At 44.9% G+C, this 21,413-nt stretch overlaps 1 protein-coding gene across 2 annotated transcripts in view; it reads left to right on the forward strand.

Annotated features, from left to right (window-relative positions):
• LOC124279069 (hydroxysteroid 11-beta-dehydrogenase 1-like protein) overlaps positions 1 to 21,413 on the forward strand; it is a 107,748-nt gene that overhangs the window by 51,591 nt on the left and 34,744 nt on the right. The window contains exon 1 of one of the 2 annotated variants that reach the window (XM_046714868.1): positions 9,680 to 9,812. The exons of the other annotated variant lie outside the window; for it this stretch is intronic. The gene's annotated coding sequence lies outside the window, so the exon portion shown is untranslated. Of the gene's footprint in view, positions 1 to 9,679; positions 9,813 to 21,413 lie in introns of those variants that run through there. 2 annotated transcript variants of the gene reach the window in all.

A 21,413-nucleotide genomic window follows, 5' to 3' on the forward strand; every position in this document is an offset into this window, starting at 1 on the left:
GGATGTGTCATCTGCTCCCAACCCCCATCCCCCTTCACACTCCGTGTCAGTGGCCAGGAGGATGTGAACAAGGAGATCAAGGGGGTGTTGAACACAAGGAGATCAAGGGGATCTGTCATCTGCTCCCAACCCCCATCCCCCTTCACACCCCGTGACAGTGGCCAGGAGGATGTTGGTGTTGAACAAGGAGATCAAGGGGATCTGTCATCTGCTCCCAACCCCCATCCCCCTTCACACCCCGTGACAGTGGCCAGGAGGATGTTGGTGTTGAACAAGGAGATCAAGGGGATCTGTCATCTGCTCCCAACCCCCACCCCCAAGGGATGTGACAGTGGCCCCCTTCACACCCGTGTCAGTGGCCAGGAGGATGTTGGTGTTGAACAAGGAGATCAAGGGGATCTGTCATCTGCTCCCAATCCCCCCACCCCCGTGACCCCTTCATCACCCGTGACAGTGGCCAGGAGGATGTTGGTGTTGAACAAGGAGATCAAGGGGATGTGTCATCTGCTCCCAACCCCATCCCCCTTCACACTCCGTGTCAGTGGCCAGGAGGATGTTGGTGTTGAACAAGGAGATCAAGGGGATGTGTCATCTGCTCCCAACCCCCATCCCCCTTCACACCCGTGTCAGTGGCCAGGAGGATGTTGGTGTTGAACAAGGAGATCAAGGGGATGTGTCATCTGCTCCCAACCCCCATCCCCTTCACACCCCGTGACAGTGGCCAGGAGGATGTTGGTGTTGAACAAGGAGATCAAGGGGATCTGTCATCTGCTCCCAACCCCCATCCCCCTTCACACTCCGTGTCAGTGGCCAGGAGGATGTTGGTGTTGAACAAGGAGATCAAGGGGATGTGTCATCTGCTCCCAACCCCATCCCCTTCACACTCCATGACAGTGGCCAGGAGGATGTTGGTGTTGAACAAGGAGATCAAGGGGATGTGTCATCTGCTCCCAACCCCCATCCCCCTTCACACCCCGTGACAGTGGCCAGGAGGATGTTGGTGTTGAACAAGGAGATCAAGGGGATGTGTCATCATGGGAGCCTCCCAAAAAAGTCTCAGGCTCCTTTTCATTATATATATATATATTTTTACTATGAACTTTTTTTTCTTTAAAATATATTCATTTCAGAGACACGTTGTTAGTCTACTTCCTGTTGTAACAAGGTCGTTGTATAGTATGACCAGAAATTATTGAGAATTTTAGGAATATGTTTAATTGGATTTCTAGTATAAACAACCTTGACCAGCTATCATTTACTTCCATCTGCTCACGAGTTCTATGGAAATTTTTGGATTTTCCAGCAGGACAACGACCCAAAACATCATTCAAAGCATTCACAAGCCTGGTTTCGGACTAATGACAGTCTACATAGCGCCACGATGAATGACAAGATGTACTAATGACAGTCTACATAGCACCACGATGAATGACAAGATGTACTAATGACAGTCTACATAGCACCACGATGAATGACAAGATGTACTAATGACATTCTACATAGCACCACGATGAATGACAAGACGTACTGATGACAGTCTACATAGCACCACGATGAATGACAAGATGTACTAATGACAGTCTACATAGCACCACGATGAATGAGATGACTAAGACATGTACATAGCACCAATGAATGACAAGATCTACTGAATGACAGTCTACATAGCACCACGATGAATGACAAGATGTACTAATGACAGTCTACATAGCACCAAGATGAATGACAAGATGTACTAATGACAGTCTACATAGCACCAAGATGAATGACAAGATGTACTAATGACAGTCTGCATAGCAACACGATGAATGACAAGATGTACATAGCACCACGATGAATGACAAGATGTACTAATGACAGTCTACATAGCACCAAGATGAATGACAAGATGTACTGATGACAGTCTACATAGCACCAAGATGAATGACAAGAGTCTACATAGCACCAAGATGAATGACAGTCACATAGCACCACGATGAATGACAAGATGTACTAATGACAGTCTACATAGCACCACGATGAATGACAAGATGTACTAATGACAGTCTACATAGCACCACGATGAATGACAAGATGTACTAATGACAGTCTACATAGCACCAAGATGAATGACAAGATGTACTAATGACAGTCTACATAGCACCAAGATGAATGACAAGATGTTCTAATGACAGTCTACATAGCACCACGATGAATGACAAGATGTACTAATGACAGTCTACATAGCACCAAGATGAATGACAAGATGTACTAATGACAGTCTACATAGCACCAAGATGAATGACAAGATGTACTAATGACAGTCTACATAGCACCACGATGAATGACAAGATGTACTAATGACAGTCTACATAGCACCAAGATGAATGACAAGATGTACTAATGACAGTCTACATAGCACCAAGATGAATGACAAGATGTTCTAATGACAGTCTACATAGCACCACGATGAATGACAAGATGTACTAATGACAGTCTACATAGCACCAAGATGAATGACAAGATGTACTAATGACAGTCTACATAGCACCAAGATGAATGACAAGATGTACTGATGACAGTCTACATAGCACCACGATGAATGACAAGATGTACTAATGACAGTCTACATAGCTCCACGATGAATGACAAGATGTACTAATGACAGTCTACATAGCACCACGATGAATGACAAGATGTACTAATGACAGTCTACATAGCACCACGATGAATGACAAGATGTACTAATGACAGTCTACATAGCACCACGATGAATGACAAGATGACCTCCACTCACAACTCACACATCTCCATTCCCTCAAACTCCAGCCACAGGCTATGACATCTCCAGCCATATCAAATCCCCTTCTCTGGGTGCAACACACCAAGAGAGGGTACGGCTGTTTCTGAGATCAGTTATTACAGAAGAAAACATGCAGATTTTACAAGCAATTCCATAACAACATAAACACAAACATCACCAAATTAGAATTTGTGACATCTATATTCAACAAAGAATGAACAAAGAATATCAGATTGAATATAGTCAGGAGAAACCAGGGAGATGACAGACTCACTGATTCATGTCAAGCTTTGATTTTGAGTCTGCAGATGATTTATACCTAATGGAAAAATATATTATAAGTCCTTGTAAGCATCACCTATCATGAAAGGTGAAGGATTCATGGCACTGCAGTCTTAGGGGGGTACTCTAATTTACAGCATAGTTTTCAAGAGCGTGACAATGAACATGTAAATGATGACTGCAAAGAAATAACTTCAAATCAGCCCGGACGTTTTTCTTCATAAATGGGTGTTCATCTTAAAACCTTAGGGAGAACAAGTCTCAGTGCCCTGAGTGGACAGTTTACATTTTAAGCATTTGAAGTCATCACAGCAATCAAATATTGGTTACTTATAGCTGGAGATCCCACTTCCTTCTTCATGTATCACTGACTGTACCAGGTGAGCCAGCAATCAAATGTTGGTTACTTATAGCTGGAGATCCCACTTCCTTCTGCATGTATCACTGACTGTACCAGGTGAGCCAGCAATCAAATGTTGGTTACTTATAGCTGGAGATCCCACTTCCTTCTGCATGTATCACTGACTGTACCAGGTGAGCCAGCAATCAAATGTTGGTTACTTATAGCTGGAGATCCCACTTCCTTCTTCATGTATCACTGACTGTACCAGGTGAGCCAGCAATCAAATGTTGGTTACTTATAGCTGGAGATCCCACTTCCTTCTGCATGTATCACTGACTGTACCAGGTGAGCCAGCAATCACATATTGGTTACTTATAGCTGGAGATCCCACTTCCTTCTGCATGTATCACTGACTGTACCAGGTGAGCTTCAAGCTGTTGAACTATTTTCATAGATCTGTTGTGTTTGTTGTCAAGCCCATTGTAAACTGGAGGAATTCCAGAGGATTGCTTCCTGAAGGGTTTGTGCCTAATTGAATAAGCTAAACAAGCACCAAGCCTTTGTCAGCATGTGTGGCTTGCCCAAAGTTTGGCTGGCTGCTCATTGGCAAAGCAAACATGTTGTTTACTTTTCTTTAACCAACAACTCTACGGAAAGATCAAAGCCTTTACCTTGACATTGGACATGTGCACAGGGAGAATTCTACACCTAGTCCTTCACCCAGCTCATCTACATGACCCCAAATTACTCGGTGCTTCAACACATTACAGCAATGCAGAACACGTAGTACCACACCTATAGTGCAGGGTATGTATCGCATCATCCCAGGTACATCACTTGTATAAGGCCATATGTTTCAGCATCCCAGGTACATCACTTGTATAAGGCCATATGTTTCAGCATCCCAGGTACAACACTTATTCAATAGGATAAGAACATATTAATTACAGCATCTTAACTAAAACATGTATAGTACAGCCTCTTGAGTTCAACATTCGTTAGTATTACATACTGTTATGTAGTAAAATGTTCCTATTTAAGCATGTATTCCACTATAAGTATATAGCCCAACATCCTTATCATAGCATCTAAACATATAACAAGGTCAATATAATAGCATCTACTATAGAATACACGTATATACAATGCAACATATACAATACACCATCTAGTGCATAACATATACAATATAACATATATTACACCATTTATTGTCTTACATATACAATATAACATATATTTCACCATCTATTGTCTAACATATACAATATAACATATATTACACCATCTATTGTCTAACATATACATTATAACATATATTACACCATCTATTGTCTAACATATACATTACATCATTCACCTGTTTACAGTTTAACATAAGTAATTACATTCATATTACCCAAGTTGTAGTATAACATTTACCTTATAGAACTGATGTTTTTGTATCTGTGTAAAATATATTGTCCATTTCATAGTATATGTCTTATGTACATAAAACATCAATATTGTAGCATCTGTAGCACACGATATATGGGTTTTGATCATTCTGATGGAGGCAGATTCAGGCTTGGTCAGATTGGGTTTGGGCTGGAGTGTGGTCAGGATTGACCTCTTGACTAACTTAGAGGGATACTGGTTGAGGTTGGTGAAGACTGCAGGTGATACACTCATGGTGTGTGTCATGGGTGCTGGAGCTGATGTTCTTGGCACACATGGTCAGGGTTGAGGGGGTGGTTGGAGTTGAAATGAATGTACTGGTCAGAATGGGTGTTTTTCCTGTAGACAGGTGTTGATCACATTACTGAGGTCTCTTGATACAAGGACATCTAGGAAGGGGAGTTTGTTGTTGTCCTCTGTCTTCATTGTGAACTTGATTCAGGGATGCTGGATGTTGAGGTGCTGATACCCTGGTCGTTTCTGAAGATGACAAAGGTGTCATCCACCCTCCTATACCAGCAGACATAGTTAGACTGGGCAGGTGGAGAGGGCCACAAACCTTTGATCAACTAGGGCATCCAATAATGATTGCCTTGTTATCAATTACATGGTGTTGTTGATGCTGGTCTGTATGTCACTGTTGGACATACCCTGTATATACACTTTTCATTGCATGGTTGTAGTCACATTTAGCTTGATAACTGTGTAAGAATCTACATCGAAACACTGTTCTATGTAATAAACAAGACGTTATTTTCCAGAAAGTTGTGTGCATCATTACTACTCAGTGATGCTTCAAACGTGGGTTGGAGAGCTCATACACAGGGAATCAAAACTTTGGAAGAAGGAAAGCTTCACACCAATTGCAGAGAAACGATTATCTTTAGTTTGAATAGGAAAGATGTAATTCTTAAGTCCCCATTTCTGGTAGCTTCAGGTAGCCTCATTTCTACATACCGCAGAAGCTGTCTATATTCAGAGACAAGGGGGAACCACGTCCTCATCCTTCATAATGGAATGTTTTGGTTGGTAGCCGTGGCAGACTTATGCAGCTGCCAGATGGAAGGGAGACATATACCAGGGAAACTCAACATATTATCATAAAGTCTCTCCCAGAGGGGCAGAATTGTACCTACTGCATGGACACTTCGTCCTGACATTTTGGCTTAGGTCAAAACATTATGGGACACTGCCCTTATCGATATATTTTGATTTGTCTAAACCATCAACTACCTGCTTATGATAGTCCAGTACTGGATTGAAAGTATTCCAGTGCCCTATCCATGATGTCACAGGTGTCTACACTTTCCTGGGGTGGTGGGGTAGCCTTGTGGTATAAGCGTTAGCTTGTCACACCGAAGGACCAGGTTCGATTCCCCACATGATTACAATGTGTGAAGCCCATTGCTTGTGTCCCCCACCGTGATATTGCTCAGGAATGTTGCTAAAAGCGGCATAAAACCCTCACTTAGACTTTTCCTTACATACAGAAGATCAAACTGAAATAATGCAAAGTTATTCTGATAGCTTTGGTATGGTCTAACCTACTACTGTTTCCCAGTCTTCTATCCCTCCTCCTGGAATAGTCACCTACTTAAGCACCAAGCAGGCATCAACACCATTTTCACTGGCTCTCCAACCCTTAAACCATCCTCCCAGCCAATGGTTTAACCCACCCTCCAAAAAGCAACCCCCAAAGGAGTGATCTACAAGATTAATTGTGAATGTGTGACTCTTATATATAGCTGAAACCTCCCGTCCTGTTGATACAAGCATATAAGAACATAAAACCTCAACAGCCATGGCACACAGCAAAATCAGCCCTCTCATATCACCAACAAATATTCCCCAGCCATCTAAGCCAGTTTTGTCAAATTCAAAATCTTGTGCACCATGAATCAGGACTTCACAAAAAGAAAACTTTTGGGATGTTTATCTCCATTGTGACCATAACCGTGTTATTAAGATTTTAAAAAGATACACTGTTGGAAAATCAGAGGTATATAACATGGTTATATACCTCTATATGACTTTAATTAACCAATCACAATCTAGTATTCACTTTAGTCATGGTAGAACTATAGCAGATCCTTCTCGTTGATGAAGGAAGAGATTATTTATCTCTTGTAAAACTAAATCTGATAGAGATATTACCAAAGCTACAGTAACAGATTGGTTGTTATCTACTCATTAGGGCATGTAGTTGCCACCCAAACTAGCTTAATTATGAGAAGGTGTCACTTATTATCTGATAATTCTTAGATTTTCAGACCTAGTTCAAGGAAGAATAGTTGAAGTCACATCCTTGGGAATGCAGGCAGAATATTTAGATAGGAAATGAGTACTCAAGGTTTGCTGTCAGCTATACAGGTTGTGTACTGGAGGCAGAACTGTCTTTCACTGTGATATGTTCTGGCAATGATGTGACAGAGGTGGAACATTCAAACAATTGTAAAATTATTAATATTTGTAAGAATAAGTGTGGGAGGAGACAGGAGTAAAGTATGGGAGGAGACAGGAGTGAAGTGTGGGAGGACACTGGAGTGAAGTGTAGGAGGACACAGGAGTAAAGTGTAGGAGGGAGGCAAAAGGTACAGGAGTAAAGTGTGGGAGGAGACAGGAGTAAAGTGTGGGAGGGACACAGGAGTAGAAGTGTGGGAGGAGACAGGAGTAAAAGTGTAGGAGGAGACAGGAGTAAAATGTGGGGGAGAGGAGTGAAGTGTGGGAGGTAGGGAGGAAAGGAGAAGTGTGGGAGGAGACAGGAGTGAAGTGTGGGAGGAGACAGAAGTAAAGTGTGGGAGGAGACAAGGAGGAAGTGTGGGAGGAGACAGGGAGAAGTGTGGGAGGAGACAGGAGTAAAGTGTGGGAGGAGACAGGTAAAGTGTGGGAGGAGACAGGAGTAAAGTGAGTGGGGGAGACAGGAGTAGGGGAGGAGGGAAGACAGGAGACAAGAAAGTGGGGGGAGACAGGAGGAAGCATGGGAGGAGACAGGAGGTAGGGGAGTGTGGGGGGGAGACAGGAGTAAAGTGTGGGACAGGAGACAAGAGGAGTAAAGTGTGGGAGGAGACAGGAGTAAAAGTGTGGGTGGGGACAGGAGTAAAGTGTGGGAGGAGACAGGAGTAAGGTGTGGGAGGAGACAGGAGGAAGTGTGAGGAGGAGACAAGGTGGGAGGAGAAGGGAGGAGTGGAGGAAAAGGGAAAAGTGGGAAGTGTGGGAGGAGACAGGGAGTAAAGTGTGGGAGGAGAAGGAGTAAAAGTAAAGTAGTGGGTGGGGACAGAGTAAAAGTGTGGGTGGAGACAGGAGTAAAAGTGTGGGAGGAGGCGGGGAGTAAAAGTGTGAGAAGAGACATGAGTAAAGTGTGAAGAGACATGAGGAAAGTGTAGGAGGAGACAGGAGTAAAGTGTGGTAGGAGATAGCAGTAAAGTGTGGGAGTAGACGGGAGTAAAGAGTGGGTGGGGACAAGGGTAAAGTGTGGGAGGAGACAGAAGTAAAGTGTAGGAGGAGACAGAAATAATTTGTGGGTGGAGACAGGAGTAAATAGTGGGAGGAGACAGGAGTAAAGTGTTGGAGGAGACGGGAGTAAAGTGTGGGAGGAGACAGGAGTAAAGTGTGGGAGGAGACGGGAGTAAATAGTCTGTGGGGACAAGGGTAAAGTGTGTGAGGATACAGAAGTAAAGTGTGGGAGGAGAGAGGAGTAAAGTGTGGGAGGAGACAGGAGTAAAGTGTGGTAGGAGACAGGAGTAAAGTGTGGGAGGCAGGCGGGGAGAAAGAGTGGGTGGGGACAAGGGGTAAAGTGTGGGGAGGAGACAGGACTAAAGTGTGGGAGGAGGAGACAAAAGGTAAAATGTGGGAGGAGGCAGGGGAGTAAAAAGTGTGGGAGGAGGCAGAGGAGGAAAGTGTTGGAAGGATGCAAAAGGAGACAGGAGTAAAAGTGTGGGGAGGAGACAGGAGAGTGGGACTAAGAGTGTGGGAGGAGACAAAAGTAAAGTGTGGGAGGAGATAGACTGTGAGGAAAGTGGAGGAGGAGAGGAGAGGGAGAAGTGAGGAGAGGAGATAGAAAGTGAGGAGGGAGGAGATAGAAGTAGGAGGGAGGAGATAGAAGTGAGGGAGGGAGGGAGATAGAAGTGAGGATAGGAGGAGATAGAAGTAAGGAGGGAGGAGATGGAAGAGAGGGTGAGGAGGGAGGAGGAAGAGAGGAGGAGGGAGGGATAGAAATGGGAGGGAGGAGATAGAAGGGGGGAGGAAGGAGGAGATAGTGGGAGTAAGGAGGAGATAGAAGTAGGGAGGGAGGAGATAGAAGTGAGGAGGGAGGAGATAGAAGTAAGGAGGGAGGAGATAGAAGTGAGGAGGGAGGAGATAGAAGTGAGGAGGGAGGAGATAGAAGTAAGGAGGGAGGAGATAGAAGTGAGGAGGGAGGAGATAGAAGAGGAGATGAGGAGATAGAGAGGAGGAGATGAGAAGAAGGAAGGAGATAGAGGGAGGGAGAGATAGAAGTGAGGAGGAGGAGAGAAAGTGAGGAGGGAGGAGATAGAAGTGAGGAGGGAGGAGGAGAATAGGAGGGAAGGAGGAGGAGAGATAGAAGTAGGAGGAGGAGATAGAGTGAGGAGATAGAAGTGAGGAGGGAGGATATTGAAGTGAGGAGGGAGGAGACAGGAGTAATTAGGAGTGAAGAGATAGAAGGGACCCAGCTCACACAGTCATGCTGCACTCAATGACACTGAGTAGTAAATGTGCTGTGGGCTTTTGACATGGTCCCTGCCTTCTCCAAGTCTTTTTATAGTAATCCATTGGCCCTATTGTTATAAATAATGGACATTATAAAGAGCCATGCATACGCTAGAGGCATGCTGTGACTTAGTGGGAACATTTAGCAGTGTTAGATCTGGGGTCACATGCCTGCCCACTCGGTTGTCCCACTGACACCAGGAGATACATGTATGAAGATCTCAGTACAAACTCTTGTCTCAGGTAAGTACATGTCCTGGTATATCTTCAACTATTAATCTGAGGTATGCAGTTGCCTACATAGTTCTTGTAGCTGTATTGTGACAGGGTGGATACAGGTCACAGGTCACGCACAAACACCTGTCTCAGTCCAGCTTCACTACTAGCTCTCAGTAACCCGATATTCACCCTACCAACATACCTGTACTTGCTGTAACACTGTTTACTACGCTCACTTCACACAACCATCCTGGTTAAATGTGAAATAACTTAAACTATCCTCAATATATATTGTCAAACAAAAAGGCTAAAATCTCCCATTCATACAGAATTGACCTTTGCAAGCTGTGTTGACCAATGAGTGTTTTAGTGGATACATAAGGTTTGTGTTGGCCAGTGATCCAGTGTGTTATAGTACACGATGCTCATGATGATCACTGAGTGTGTTACAGTGTACTACACCTTTGTTGACCCTAGAGTGTGTTACAGTGTACTACACCTTTGTTGACCCTAGAGTGTTACAGTGTACTAGACCTTTGTTGACCCTAGAGTGTTACAGTGTACTAGACCTTTGTTGACCTAGAGTGTGTTACAGTGTACTAGACCTTTGTTGACCAGTGTGAGTGTGTTACAGTGTACTAGACCTTTGTTGACCAGTAGTGTGTTACAGTGTACTAGACCTTTGTTGACCCTAGAGTGTGTTACAGTGTACTAGACCTTTGTTGACCCTAGAGTGTTACAGTGTACTAGACCTTTGTTGACAGTGTTACAGTGTACTAGACCTTTGTTGACCCTAGAGTGTGTTGACAGTGTACTACAGACCTTGTTGTTGACCCAGTTGACCCTAGAGAGTGTTACAGTGTACTAGACCTTTGTTGACCCTAGAGTGTTACAGTGTACTAGACCTTTGTTGACCAGTGAGTGTGTTACAGTGTACTAGACCTTTGTTGACCCTAGAGTGTTACAGTGTACTAGACCTTAATGTTGACCCTAGTCAGTGTGTTACAGTGTACTAGACCAATGTTGACCCCAGTCAGTGTGTTACAGTGTACTAGACCTATGTTGACCCCAGTCAGTGTGTTACAGTGTACTAGACCAATGTTGACCAGTGTAGTCAGAGTGTTACAGTGTACTAGACCTTTGTTGACCCTAGAGTGTGTTACAGTGTACTAGACCTTTGTTGACCCTAGAGTGTGTTACAGTGTACTAGACCTTTGTTGACCCGAGTGTGTTACAGTGTACTAGACCAATGTTGACCCTAGAGTGTGTTACAGTGTACTAGACCTTTGTTGACCCTAGAGTGTTACAGTGTACTAGACCTTTGTTGACCAGTGTTAGTGTGTTACAGTGTACTAGACCTTTGTTGACCCAGTGAGTGTGTTACAGTGTACTAGACCTTTGTTGACCCTAGAGTGTTACAGTGTACTAGACCTTTGTTGACCCTAGAGTGTTACAGTGTACTAGACCTTTGTTGACCCCAGTGAGTGTGTTACAGTGTACTAGACCAATGTTGACCAGTGAGTGTGTTACAGTGTACTAGACCTTTGTTGACCCTAGAGTGTTACAGTGTACTAGACCTTTGTTGACCCTAGAGTGTTACAGTGTACTAGACCAATGTTGACCAGTGAGTGTGTTACAGTGTACTAGACCAATGTTGACCAGTGAGTGTGTTACAGTGTACTAGACCAATGTTGACCCAGTGAGTGTGTTACAGTGTACTAGACCTTTGTTGACCCTAGAGTGTTACAGTGTACTAGACCTTTGTTGACCCTAGTGAGTGTGTTACAGTGTTAGACCAATGTTGACCCTAGTGTGTTACAGTGAACTAGACCAATGTTGACCAGTGAGTGTGTTACAGTGAACTAGACCAATGTTGACCAGTGAGTGTGTTACAGTGAACTAGACCAATGTTGACCAGTGAGTGTGTTACAGTGAACTAGACCAATGTTGACCCCAGAGTGTGTTACAGTGAACTAGACCAATGTTGACCAGTGTTAGTGTGTTACAGTGAACTAGACCTTTGTTGACCCCAGTCAGTGTGTTACAGTGTACTAGACCAATGTTGACCAGTGAGTGTGTTACAGTGTACCAGACCAATGTTGACCCCAGTGAGTGTGTTACAGTGTACTAGACCAATGTTGACCCCAGTCAGTGTGTTACAGTGAACTAGACCAATGTTGACCAGTGAGTGTGTTACAGTGTACTAGACCAATGTTGACCCCAGTCAGTGTGTTACAGTGTACTAGACCAATGTTGACCCCAGTCAGTGTGTTACAGTGTACTAGACCAATGTTGACCCCAGTCAGTGTGTTACAGTGTACTAGACCAATGTTGACCCCAGTCAGTGTGTTACAGTGTACTAGACCAATGTTGACCCCAGTCAGTGTGTTACAGTGTACTAGACCAATGTTGACCCCAGTCAGTGTGTTACAGTGTACTAGACCAATGTTGACCCCAGTCAGTGTGTTACAGTGTACTAGACCAATGTTGACCCCAGTCAGTGTGTTACAGTGTAAAAGACCAATGTTGACCCTGAGTCAGTGTCAGTGTGTTACATGTTGACCAGTCGGTGTGTTGACCAGTGAACTAGAACATGTTGACCCCAGTGAGTGTTATGTTGAACCAGGCAGTGTGTTGACCAGTGAAGCCTGATCATGTTGACCCCAGTCAGTGTGTTACAGTGTACTAGACCAATGTTGACCAGTGAAGCCTGATCATGTTGACCCCAGAGTGTGTTACAGTGTACTAGACCAATGTTGACCCCAGTCAGTGTGTTACAGTGTACTAGACCAATGTTGACCAGTCATAATGTTGACCCCAGTCAGTGTGTTACAGTGTACTAGACCAATGTGACCCCAGTCAGTGTGTTACAGTGTACTAGACCAATGTTGACCCCAGTCAGTGTGTTACAGTGTACTAGACCTATGTTGACCCCAGTCAGTGTGTTACAGTGTACTAGACCAATGTTGACCCCAGTCAGTGTGTTACAGTGTACTAGACCAATGTTGACCCCAGTCAGTGTGTTACAGTGTACTAGACCTTTGTTGACCCCAGTCAGTGTGTTACAGTGTACTAGACCAATGTTGACCCAGTCAGTGTGTTACAGTGTACTAGACCAATGTTGACCCCAGTCAGTGTGTTACAGTGTACTAGACCAATGTTGACCCCAGTCAGTGTGTTACAGTGTACTAGACCTGTGTTGACCCCAGTCAGTGTGTTACAGTGTACTAGACCATGTTGACCCCAAAGTGTGTTACAATGAACTAGACCAATGTTGACCAGTGAAGCCTGAACATGTTGACCCCAAAGTGTGTTACAATGAACTAGACCAATGTTGACCAGTGAAGCCTGATCATGTTGACCCCAGAGTGTGCTACAGTGTACTAGACCAATGTTGACCAGTGAAGCCTGATCATGTTGACCCTAGAATGTTGACCAGTGAAGCCTGAACATGTTGACCCCAGAGTGTGTTACAGTGTACTAGACCAATGTTGACCAGTGAAGCCTGATCATGTTGACCCTAGAGTGTTACAGTGTACTAGACCTTTGTTGACCCTAGAGTGTTACAGTGTACTAGACCTTTGTTGACCCTAGAGTGTTACAGTGTACTAGACCTTTGTTGACCCTAGAGTGTTACAGTGTACTAGACCTTTGTTGACCCTAGAGTGTTACAGTGTACTAGTGCAATGTTACAGTGTACTAGACCTTTGTTGACTAGACCTTTGTTGACCCTGTGAGTGTTACAGTGTACTAGACCTTTGTTGACCCTAGAGTGTTACAGTGTACTAGACCTTTGTTGACCCCAGTGAGTGTGTTACAGTGTACTAGACCAATGTTGACCAGTAGAGTGTTACAGTGTACTAGACCTTTGTTGACCCTAGAGTGTTACAGTGTACTAGACCTTTGTTGACCCTAGAGTGTTACAGTGTACTAGACCAATGTTGACCCCAGTCAGTGTGTTACAGTGTACTAGACCAATGTTGACCCCAGTCAGTGTGTTACAGTGTACTAGACCAATGTTGACCCCAGTCAGTGTGTTACAGTGTACTAGACCAATGTTGACCCCAGTCAGTGTGTTACAGTGTACTAGACCAATGTTGACCCCAGTCAGTGTGTTACAGTGTACTAGACCAATGTTGACCCCAGTCAGTGTGTTACAGTGTACTAGACCTGTGTTGACCCCAGTCAGTGTGTTACAGTGTACTAGACCAATGTTGACCAGTGATGCCTGAACATGTTGACCCCAAAGTGTGTTACAATGAACTAGACCAATGTTGACCAGTGAAGCCTGATCATGTTGACCCCAGAGTGTGTTACAGTGTACTAGACCAATGTTGACCAGTGAAGCCTGATCATGTTGACCCCAGTCAGTGTGTTACAGTGTACTAGACCAATGTTGACCAGTGAAGCCTGATCATGTTGACCCCAGTCAGTTTGTTACAGTGTACTAGACCAATGTTGACCCCAGTCAGTTTGTTACAGTGTACTAGACCAATGTTGACCAGTGAAGCCTGAACATGTTGAACTCACCACGTTTACAAGGCAATGCTGCAAGTCATGCTCAGCATGAAACTACTGGTATGTGAAGGTGTTTTTGTCAGGTGTTGCAATTTGTTTGAGCAGTGGGGGGTAAATGCTTTCATGATTGATCATTGCCATATTTACCTGTCATAATGGCATATTTCTTTTCACACTGGTATTTTATTATCACTTAAAGGCAAATTTTGAAGTGCTCCCGCTTTTGTTGAGGCACATGGAGTGTGTCCAGGGAGCATCTGTGTTGTGACATATCCAAAGATATACATACCCTGTAATAGTGAATGTACACCCGTATCTACACTGTTAAAGGCCAACAGGATAAACACATCTATACCTACGCTGTGACAGGAGAGAAAAGAGAATATAGGAATAAAGTTATACCTACACTGTGACATGACAGGAAAGGGAATATAGGAATATAGTTATACCTACACTATGACAAGACAGGAAAGGGAATATAGGAATATAGTTATCCCTAAACTGTGACAAGACAGGAAAGGGAATATAGTTATACCTACACTGTGACAGGAGAGAAAAGAGAATATAGGAATATTGTTATACCTATACTATGACAAGACATGAAAGGGAATATAGGAATATAGTTATACCTACACTATGACAAGACAGGAAAGGGAATATAGGAATATAGTTATCCCTAAACTGTGACAAGACAGGAAAGGGAATATAGTTATACCTACACTGTGACAAGACAGGAAGAGGAATATTGGAATATAGTTATACCTGCACTGTGACAAGACAGGAAAGGGAATATAGGAATATAGTCATACCTAAACTGTGACAAGACAGGAAAGGGAATATAAACTCACACGCAAAAAGATACGCAAGTCTAGTATAAAGTATATATGTACTTATTTTTTAACAGTATAGAATACAAATACCAACAGCGTCAGATATACAGAAATTTGAGCAAGAACAGTTCATTGGCAACAAAAGTCGTGCTTGTCGATGCCGTGGTTGGAGGACAGGACCACGTGCTGGTCAGCGACATCGTTGGTTGTTGGAACGCAGACGTCGGATGACAGTGTCACTGAAGTCGTGCTTGTCGATGCCGTGGTTGGAGGTGACTATTCCCTACTGAGACTAGCATGAGGTGACTATTCCCTGCTGAAACTAGCATGAGGTGACTATTCCTTGCTGAGACTAGCATGAGGTGACTATTCCCTACTGAGACTAGCATGAGGTGTATTCCCTACTGAAACTAGAGTGGGATGACTATTCCCTACTGAGACTAGCGTGAGATGACTATTCCCTTCTGAGACGAGCGTGAGGTGACTATTCCCTACTGAGACTAGCAAGAGGTGTATTCCCTACTGAGACTAGCAAGAGGTGACTGTTCCCTACTGAAACTAGCATGAGGTGACTATTCCCTACTGAGTCTAGCATGAGGTGACTATTCCCTACTGAGACTAGCATGAGATGACTATTCCCTACTGAGACTAGCAAGAGGTGACTATTCCCTACTGAGACTAGCAAGAGGTGACTGTTCCCTACTGAAACTAGCGTGAGATGACTATTCCCTACTGAGACTAGCAACAGGTGACTATTCCCTACTGAGACTAGCATGAGGTGACTATTCCCTACTGAGACTAGCGTGAGGTGACTATTCCCTACTGAGACTAGCATAAGGTGACTATTCCCTACTAAGACTAGCAAGAGGTGACTATTCCCTACTGAGACTAGCATGAGGTGACTATTCCCTACTGAGACTAGCTGAAGGTGACTATTCCCTACTGAGACTAGAGAGAGGTGACTATTCCCTACTGAGACTAGCATGAGGTGACTATTCCCTACTGAGACTAGCATGAGGTGACTATTCCCTACTGAGACTAGCGTGAGGTGACTATTCCCTACTGAGACTAGCATGAGGTGACTATTCCCTACTGAGACTAGCATGAGGTGACTATTCCCTACTGAGACTAGCATGAGGTGACTATTCCCTACTGAGACTAGCATGAGGTGACTATTCCCTACTGAGACTAGCGTGAGGTGACTATTCCCTACTGAGACTAGCGAGAGGTGACTATTCCCTACTGAGACTAGCATGAGGTGACTATTCCCTACTGAGACTAGCATGAGGTGACTATTCCTACTGAGACTAGCATGAGGTGACTATTCCCTACTGAGACTAGCATGAGGTGACTATTCCCTACTGAGACTAGCATGAGGTGACTATTCCCCTACTGAGACTATTCCCTACTGAGACTAGCATGAGGGTGACTATTCCCTACTGAGACTAGCATGAGGTGACTATTCCCTACTGAGACTAGCATGAGGTGACTATTCCCTACTGAGACTAGCATGAGAGGTGACTATTCCCTGAGACTGAGGTGACTATTCCCTACTGAGACTAGCATGAGGTGACTATTCCCTACTGAGACTAGCATGAGGTGACTATTCCCTACTGAGACTAGCATGAGGTGACTATTCCCTACTGAGACTAGCATGAGGTGACTATTCCCTACTGAGACTAGCATGAGGTGACTATTCCCTACTGAGACTAGCTGAGAGTGACTATTCCCTACTGAGACTAGGGGAGGTGTATTCCCTACTGAGACTAGCATGAGGTGACTATTCCCTACTGAGACTAGCATGAGGTGACTATTCCCTACTGAGACTAGCATGAGGTGACTATTCCCTACTGAGACTAGCATGAGGTGACTATTCCCTACTGAGACTAGCATGAGGTGACTATTCCCTACTGAGAGACTAGCATGAGAGGTGACTATTCCCTACTGAGACTAGTGAGGTGACTATTCCCTACTGAGACTAGCATGAGGTGACTATTCCCTACTGAGACTAGCATAGAGGTGACTATTCCCTACTGAGACTAGCTGAGGTGACTATTCCCTACTGAGACTAGCATGAGGTGACTATTCCCTACTGAGACTAGCATGAGGTGACTATTCCCTACTGAGACTAGCTGAGGTGACTATTCCCTACTGAGACTAGCATGGAGGTGACTATTCCCTACTGAGACTAGCATGTGAGGTGACTATTCCCTACTGAGACTAGCATGAGGTGACTATTCCCTACTGAGACTAGCTGAGAGGTGACTATTCCCTACTGAGACTAGTGAGGTGACTATTCCCTATTAGCATGAGGTGACTATTCCCTACTGAGACTAGCATGAGGTGACTATTCCCTACTGAGACTAGCATGAGGTGACTATTCCCTACTGAGACTAGCATGAGGTGACTATTCCCTACTGAGCTAAGCGTGAGGTGACTATTCCCTACTGAGACTAGCATGGGGTGACTATTCCCTACTGAGACTAGCATGAGGTGACTATTCCCTACTGAGACTAGCTGGAGGTGACTATTCCCTACTGAGACTAGCATGGGGTGACTATTCCCTACTGAGACTAGCAGGAGGTGACTATTCCCTACTGAGGGTGAGAGGTGACTATTCCCTACTGAGACTAGCGTGAGGTGACTATTCCCTACTGAGACTAGCATGAGGTGACTATTCCCTACTGAGACTAGCATGAGGTGACTATTCCCTACTGAGACTAGCATGAGGTGACTATTCCCTACTGAGACTAGCATGAGGTGACTATTCCCTACTGAGACTAGCATGAGGTGACTATTCCCTACTGAGACTAGTGAGGTGACTATTCCCTACTGAGACTAGCATGAGGTGACTATTCCCTACTGAGACTAGCATGAGGTGACTATTCCCTACTGAGACTAGCATGAGAGGTGACTATTCCCTACTGAGACTAGCATGAGGTGACTATTCCCTACTGAGACTAGCATGAGGTGACTATTCCCTACTGAGACTAGCATGAGGTGACTATTCCCTACTGAGACTAGCAGTGAGGTGACTATTCCCTACTGAGACTAGCATGAGGTGACTATTCCCTACTGAGACTAGCATGGGGTGACTATTCCCTACTGAGACTAGCATGAGGGTGACTATTCCTACTGGAGACTAGCGTGAGGTGACTATTCCCTACTGAGACTAGCATGAGGTGACTATTCCCTACTGAGACTAGCACTGTGATTGACTGAGGGTGACTATTCCCTACTGAGACTAGCGTGAGGTGACTATTCCCTACTGAGACTAGCATGAGGTGACTATTCCCTACTGAGACTAGCGTGAGGTGACTATTCCCTACTGAGACTAGCATGAGGTGACTATTCCCTACTGAGACTAGCATGAGGTGACTATTCCCTACTGAGACTAGCATGAGGTGACTATTCCCTACTGAGACTAGCATGAGGTGACTATTCCCTACTGAGACTAGCATGAGGTGACTATTCCCTACTGAGACTAGCATGAGGTGACTATTCCCTACTGGAGACTAGTGAGGGTGACTATTCCCTACTGAGGACTAGTTGAGGTGACTATTCCCTACTGAGACTAGCATGGAGGTGACTATTCCCTACTGAGACTAGCATGGGGTGACTATTCCCTACTAAGAGAGGAGGTGACTATTCCCTACTGAGACTAGGCAGAGGTGACTATTCCCTACTGAGACTAGCATGAGGTGACTATTCCCTACTGAGACTAGCATGAGGTGACTATTCCCTACTGAGACTAGCATGAGGTGACTATTCCCTACTGAGACCAGCATGAGGTGACTATTCCCTACTGAGACTAGCATGAGGTGACTATTCCCTACTGAGACTAGCGAGAGGTGTATTCCCTACTGAGACTAGCATGAGGTGACTATTCCCTACTGAGACTAGCATGAGGTGACTATTCCCTACTGAGACTAGCATGAGGTGACTATTCCCTACTGAGACTAGCTAGCAGAGGTGACTATTCCCTACTGAGACTAGCATGAGGTGACTAGGGAGACTAGCATGGGGTGACTATTCCCTACTGAGACTAGCGTGAGGTGTATTCCCTACTGAGACCAGCATGAGGTGACTATTCCCTACTGAGACTAGCATGAGGTGACTATTCCCTACTGAGACTAGCATGAGGTGACTATTCCCTACTGAGACTAGCATGAGGTGACTATTCCCTACTGAGACCAGCATGAGGTGACTATTCCCCTACTGAGACTAGCATGAGGTGACTATTCCCTACTGAGACTAGCTGAGACTAGCATGAGGTGACTATTCCCTACTGAGACTAGCATGAGGTGACTATTCCCTACTGAGACTAGCATGAGAGTGACTATTCCCACTGAGACCAGCATGGGGTGACTATTCCCTACTGAGACTAGCATGAGGTGACTATTCCCTACTGAGACTAGCATGAGGTGACTATTCCCTACTGAGACTAGCATGGGGGTGACTATTCCCTACTACTGAGGTGACTATTCCCTACTGAGACTTGGGGTGACTATTCCCCCTACTGGGACTAGCACTGAGGGGGTGACTATTCCCTACTGAGACTAGCATGAGGTGACTATCCCTACTGAGACTAGCATGGGGTGACTATTCCCTACTGAGACTAGCATGGGGTGACTATTCCCTACTGGGACTAGCGTGGGGTGACTATTCCCTACTGAGGACTAGCATGAGGTGACTATTCCCTACTGTGGCTATTCCCTACTGAGGACTAGCGTGGAGGTGACTATTCCCTACTGGGGCATTGAGGGTGACTATTCCTCACTGACTATTCCCTACTGAGACTAGCTGGGGTGACTATTCCCTACTGAGACTAGCATGAGGTGACTATTCCCTACTGAGACTAGCATGAGACTAGCTTAGAGGTGGGTGACTATTCCCTACTGGGAACTAGCGTGAGGTGACTATTCCCTACTGGAGACTAGCATTCCTACTGAGACCAGAGGTGTGACTATTCCCTACTGAGTCTAGCATAAGGTGACTATTCTCTACTGAGACTAGCTGAGGAGGTGACTATTCCTACTGAGACTAGCATGAGGTGACTATTCCCTACTGAGACTAGCATAGGGTGACTATTCCCTACTGAGGTGTATTCCCTACTGAGACTAGCATGAGGTGACTATTCCCTACTGAGGACTAGCATGGGGTGACTATTCCCTACTGAGACTAGCATGAGGTGACTATTCCCTACTGAGACTAGCTGAGACTGAGCTGAGACTATGAGGTGACTATTCCCTACTGAGACTAGCATGGGGTGACTATTCTCTCACTGAGACTGAGGTGACTATTCCCTACTGAGACTAGCGTGGGGTGACTATTCCCTACTGAGACTAGCATAAGGTGACTATTCCCTACTGAGACTAGCAGAGGTGACTATTCCCTACTGAGACTAGCATGAGGTGACTATTCCCTACTGAGACTAGCTGAGGTGACTATTCCCTACTGAGACTAGCATGTGAGGTGACTATTCCCTACTGAGACTAGCTGAGGTGACTATTCCCTACTGAGTCCTAGCATGAGGTGACTATTCCTACTGGACCAGCATGGGGTGACTATTCCCTACTGAGACTAGCATGGGGTGACTATTCCCTACTGAGACCAGCATGGTGACTATTCCCTACTGAGACTAGCATGAGGTGACTATTCCCTACTGAAACTAAGCGTGGAGGTGACTATTCCCTACTGAGACTAGCATGAGGTGACTATTCCCTACTGAGACTAGCAAGAGGTGACTGTTCCCTACTGGGACTAGCATGGGGTGACTATTCCTACTGAGGACTAGCGTGGGGTGACTATTCCTACTGAGTCTAGCATGAGGTGACTATTCCCTACTGAGACTAGCATAGGGTGACTATTCCCACTGAGACTAGCATTGAGGTGACTATTCCCTACTGAGGACTAGCATGATGGGGTGACTATTCCCTACTGAGACTAGCATTGAGGAGGCGTATTCCCTTCTGAGGCCAGTTGAGGTGACTATTCCCTACTGAAAGTGGCATGGGGTGACTATTCCTACTGGGCTAAGCGTGAGGTGACTATTCCCTACTGGGACAGCGTGAGGGAGGACTATTCCCTACTGAGACTAGCATGGTGTGATTATTCCCTACTGAGGCTGGGTGGTGACTGTCATTCCCTACTGAGAGGACAAGCGTGAGGTGACTATTCCATTCTGAGACTAGCTAGAGGTGTATTCCCTTCTGAGAGCTAGGCAGTGAGGTTACTATTTCCTACTGAAACTAAGTGAGGGTGACTATTCCCTACT

Source organism: Haliotis rubra, unplaced genomic scaffold, assembly GCF_003918875.1.
Source record: "Haliotis rubra isolate DU_JTF1 unplaced genomic scaffold, ASM391887v1 Scf246, whole genome shotgun sequence".
In the NCBI taxonomy this organism is placed as follows: domain Eukaryota; kingdom Metazoa; phylum Mollusca; class Gastropoda; order Lepetellida; family Haliotidae; genus Haliotis; species Haliotis rubra.